This window comes from Taeniopygia guttata, chromosome 29 (genome assembly GCF_048771995.1).
Source record: "Taeniopygia guttata chromosome 29, bTaeGut7.mat, whole genome shotgun sequence".
Lineage (NCBI taxonomy): Eukaryota > Metazoa > Chordata > Aves > Passeriformes > Estrildidae > Taeniopygia > Taeniopygia guttata.
In genome coordinates, this window is record NC_133054.1 from 5673656 (window position 1) to 5679070 (window position 5415).

At 49.1% G+C, this 5415-nt stretch overlaps 1 long non-coding RNA gene across 1 annotated transcript; it reads left to right on the plus strand.

Moving 5' to 3' along the window:
• The first annotated feature begins 607 nt into the window (after positions 1-607).
• Positions 608-1850, plus strand: LOC140680856 (uncharacterized). The gene is made up of 3 exons (XR_012052239.1): positions 608-672; positions 754-795; positions 883-1850. It is a non-coding gene; the product is annotated as an uncharacterized lncRNA (long non-coding RNA).
• The last annotated feature ends 3565 nt before the right edge of the window (positions 1851-5415 follow it).

The window sequence follows — 5415 nt, forward strand, 5'->3', positions numbered from 1 at the left end:
TTTTCTTTCTCTTGGCAGGCCAAGAGGTGACAGTTGGAACTTACCAGACAGGCAGACGGCCTTCTTCTGCAGCCAACAGGGATTTGCATCCCCAGATATGCGCAAGATAAGTCAAGGGCTACAACCCACAGAGGGGATGGAAGCGAGGTGCCAGGTTGGGACTCCCCGGGAGGGGTTTTTGAGTCAGTTTTGGATACGGGGATGTCTAAGAAGCGTCTCCTTAGGCCAGCTGAAGGGAAAGTGTCTGTTTTGATCTCAGTGCTGAGGTGCGCAGGGCAGAGCAGTTCTGGTGTGTGTCCTGTCACTTGTCTCTGGTGCACTCTGTGTTCTTTGGGTCTCTCAGTCCTTTCTTCTCATCAAAAGCTCTCCCTCCCTGTTCTGTCTCCTGGTTTGTCATGTCCTGTCCTGTGTCACGGGTGTCTGCACATATTTGTACCGGAGCTGCTCTGCCCTGCTGTGTAGCCTGTAATAGCACAAGTCCTGGGGACTTGAAATTAGTAATGCAGGTTGCAGCTGGGCTCCAGATTTTATTAGGAGATTGACATAACATGTTTGGTACTGTTAAGTTGTCCTGCAGCATTTTGACATTAGTCCTAACTTCCTTTCAGATGCAGACAGTACAAATTGGTGGCAAAGGGCACCAGTCCTGGATGAGGAACTTCCCATGAGCTGGTCAGTCATTGTTTGCATTTACAGGGGAAGCAGCCTAAGTGGTGACTCTGTTACAGTGGTGTTCTTTGCCTTTATTTTTAGGAGGTCCAGGCAGATAGCAGCAGTGAAGGCCCAGTGTGCCAGGTGAGCAGTGGAGAGAAGCAGTTGTTCTTGCTCAGGTTTCAGTTTTTGGTGCAACTGTAAGCATCCATTCTTGTTTTTGTGCTTTAGGGAATCCACTGGGAGTTTGCATATCCCCTGTCACCAGCTGGCTGATGGACTGGGTTTGTTGTGCTTGTGAGTCCTCTGGAAGTATTACAGGACCCTGTGATGAAGCCTACTGATTTTACATTTCAAGGTCCCATCGTGGTAACCCAGAACAGTGGCCAAGGAGTTGTGGTGAGTCAGGGAGGTAGGGAGGAGGAGTGAGAGTCCACTCAAGTTTCAGCAATGCCATGTCACCCTTTCTCCACTTAATCTAGGTGTACCCTGAGATGATGCTGTCGGCCTCCAAGCACGCCTGCGGTGTGTGGCCCGACCATTCTGAGGAGAATGGTGAGTAGCAGAATTGTCAGGTTTTGGCCATTGTGCTGTTACGGTTGTGCACTGATGTTTGGTTTTCTTTGTCTTGGCAGACCAAGAGAGAACAGCCTGGTGACAACTGGAGTTTCCCAGACAGGCAGGAGGCCTCGTTCTGCACCCGATGGAGATTTGGATCCCCAGATATGTGCAAGATAAGTCAAGGGCTACAACCCACAGAGGGCATGGAAGCGAGGTGCCAGGTTGGGACTCCCCGGGAGGGGTTTTTGAGTTAGTTTTGGAGATGAGGATGTCCTAGAAGCGTCTCCTTAGGCCAGCTAAAGGAAAAGTGTCTGTTTTGATCACAGTGCTGAGATGCACAGGGCAGAGCAGTTCTGGTGTGTGTTCTGTCACTTTTCTCTGGTGCACTCTGTGTTCTTTGGGTCTCTCAGTCCTTTCTTCTCATCAAAAGCTCTCCCTCCCTGTTCTGTCTCCTGGTTTGTCATGTCCTGTCCTGTGTCACGGGTGTCTGCACATATTTGTACCGGAGCTGCTCTGCCCTGCTGTGTAGCCTGTAATAGCACAAGTCCTGGGGACTTGAAATTAGTAATGCAGGTTGCAGCTGGGCTCCAGATTTTATTAGGAGATTGACATAACATGCTTGGTACTGTTAAGTTATCCTGCAGCATTTTGACATTAGTCCTAACTTCCTTTCAGATGCAGACAGTACAAATTGGTGGCAAAGGGCACCAGTCCTGGATGAGGAACTTCCCATGAGCTGGTCAGTCATTGTTTGCATTTACAGGGGAAGCATAAATGGTGAATCTGTTCCAGCCCTGTTCTGTGCCTTTATTTTTAGGAGGTCCAGGCAGATAGCAGCAGTCAAGGCCCAGTGTGCCAGGTGAGCAGTGGACAGAAGCAGTTGTTCTTGCTAAGGTTTCAGTTTTTGGTGCAACTGTAATCATCCATTCTTGTTTTTTGTGCTTTAGGGAATCCACTGGGAGTATGCTAAGCCCCTGTCACCAGCTGGCTGATGGACTGGGTTTGCTGCACTTATGAGCCCTCTGGAAGTATTACAGGACCCTGTGATGAAGCCTACTGATTTTGCACTTCAAGGTCCCATCCTGGTAGCCCAGAGCAGTGGCCAAGGAGTTGTGGTGAGTCGGGGAGGTAGGGAGGAGGAGTGAGAGTCCTCTCCAGTTTCAGCATTGTCTCCCCTTAACCTAGGTGTGCCCTGCAATGATGGCATCAGAATCCAACCACACCCGGAGCGTGCAGGCCAAGAACCCGGGCATTCTGAGGAGGATGGTGAGTAGCAAAATTATCAGGTTTTGGCCCATGTGCTCTTAAGGCTGTGCACTGATGTTTGGTTTTCTTTCTCTTGGCAGGCCAAGAGGTGACAGTTGGAACTTACCAGACAGGCAGACGGCCTTCTTCTGCAGCCAACAGGGATTTGCATCCCCAGATATGCGCAAGATAAGTCAAGGGCTACAACCCACAGAGGGGATGGAAGCGAGGTGCCAGGTTGGGACTCCCCGGGAGGGGTTTTTGAGTCAGTTTTGGATACGGGGATGTCTAAGAAGCGTCTCCTTAGGCCAGCTGAAGGGAAAGTGTTTCTTTTGATCTCAGTGCTGAGGTGCACAGGGCAGAGCAGTTCTGGTGTGTGTCCTGTCACTTGTGTCTGGTGCACTCTTGGTTGTTTGGGTCTCTTGGTCTTTGCAGACCTTCTTCTTGTGCAAACCTCTCTCTCCCTCTCCTGTCCTGTCGTTTGTCACGTCCTGTCCTGCATCACGGGTGCCTGCACGTATTTCTCCCAGAGCTGCTCTGCCCTGCTTTACAGCCTGCTGTAATTGCACCAGTCCTAGAGATTTGCAGTTTTGCGTGGGGCATGTAGTTGCATTCAAGATAGTATTCCTTAATTTAGACTAGATGTTTTGACTTGTTAAGTTATTAACAGGTTATTAACAAACAGCTGTTTGAGTTTTCTCCCAACTTTCTTTCAGATGCAGATGGATTAACTCTGTGGCAGTGTGCCCTGCTGTGCTCAGGGGGTTTCCCTGAGAAGGTCAGTCATTGTTTGTGTTGGTAGGGGAAGCCTACCTGGTGACTGTGTTACAGCGCTTGTCTTTGTCTTTAATTTTAGGAATTCCAGGCAGCTAGGAGCAGTCAAGGCCCAGTGTGCCAGGTGAGCAGTGAACAGAAGCTGTTGTTCTGGCTCTTGTCTCAATTTCTGGTGCAATTCTAAGCATCCAATCTTGGTTACTTTGTTTTATTGTAGGCACTCATCTTGCAAGATGCCTCTGGTCCAGATATCCGAGGCCAGGTGGGTGCAATTGTCAGGTCCGCGTGGGTGTACTTTTTGGTTCAGGGGGATGGTGTTTTCACAGTATCTCAGTGTGGGTTTTTTAGCTTTGTTTTTTTGCAGGTGCTGTCACTGCCCTAGGCATGTGAAGGAACAGAGGCGAGCTGGTGAGTTGGCATTTAGGCACGGTGACTCATAGGTGTCCATTATGCAGCAGCATGTTAAGCGTGTACCTTTTCATTTTGCAGGTATCCTCCAGGCAGCCTGTGGAGTCAAGATTTCAGGTGAGCCGGAGCAGCAGTGTGTAAGAGTTCCGGGGATTCCTCTTTTGGTGGGCACTAGTTCAATTTTCTGTTTTATCTTAGGTACTGTGAAGAGGCACGTAGCTGAAGTTTGGAAACGGCAGCACCGAAGCGGACGTAGAGACCGTGTCGCCGCCCGCATCCGACTGACATTGGATTCCATCTGGTCGTCTCGCAAAAGCTAAGTGCTGGGGCCAGTAGGTGGGAGAAGGGGCAAAACTTTTACTATCACAGGAGACAATTTGGTTTTAGCTTAGAGGAGAGGCCCATAGCGGGACGGGTCCCTCGGAAGCAAAGGGAGAGGGTTTTTCCTCAGCCTCACCAGGGTCTTTGCCAGGCAGGGCAGTTCCGATCGGTCTCCGGGTTCTCGCGAGGCTCGCGGCGGCGGCCTTCTTCGACTCTCGACGTCATTGTGGATCTTTTCACTCGCGGAGCCCGCCTTCACGTCCGGAACTGGCGCCACGGTCACCCCATAGTCATCGCTTCCTTCTCTAGGCCTACTGATCTTCTTAGGCTTCCTCTTAAGTGCTTTGGCACTAACATCTTGAGAGGAGTTACATTTCATCATCATGTGCTAGTGCCGTAGGGCTTTCTTTCCTTTGGCATCATCAGCCCACGGCTCATCTTGGGCTAGGAATCTCGGGTCCATAAGGTGAAACTGCCAGGCAGTTTGCACTTCTGTCTGTGTCACGTCGTCTGCGTCATAGGTCTTTGCCGCATTGCCGTGCTTTAGCGGCCTCATTCTGCGCCGTATCGGCCATAGTTTTCTCACGTACCTTCCCGGATATCACTTATTCCGGCATCTTTACATATTTACTTTCTGGGACGAGAAGATGTACACAAGATGTTCTCATCCATCGTCCTTGTCACATTTGGTAGCCATTCTCTGGGACTTCTATATGGAATGTATTAGATCCTCATCATGTGACCACAGTAGTTCTGTAGCTTCTGCTTTTTGAAAGGATATAGGGTTCAAAAATTAATCTTCTGGAGATTTATGTCAAGTCCTCAGTTATATCGTATCTCTGTCGGCTTATATTGTATGTGCTTATGTTGCGCCTGCCTATGTCGGCTTATATTGTATGTGATTATGTTGCGCCTGCCTATCTTGGCTTACATTGTATGTGCTTATGTTGCGCCTGCCTATGTCATCTTATATTGTATGTGATTATGTTGCGCCTGCCTATGTCATCTTGTATTGTATGTGCTTATGTTGCGCCTGCCTATGTCATCTTATATTGTATGTGATTATGTTGCGCCTGCCTATGTCATCTTGTATTGTATGTGCTTATGTTGCGCCTCCCTCTGTCGGCTTATATTGTATGTGCTTATGTTGCGCCTGCCTATGTCGGCTTATATTGTATGTGCTTATGTTGCGCCTGCCTATGTCGGCTTATATTGTATGTGCTTATGTTGCGCCTGCCTATGTCGGCTTATATTGTATGTGCTTATGTTGCGCCTGCCTATGTCGGCTTATATTGTATGTGCTTATGTTGTATGTACCTCTATTGGCTTATGTTGTGAGTACTCATATTGTATGTACCTACATTGGCTTATGTTGTGCGCGCCTCTGTTGTGCAATTACGATCGGAGCTGCCCTGCTCGGGCACACAGTCAGGCTTAGATAGAGCAGTTGTAAAA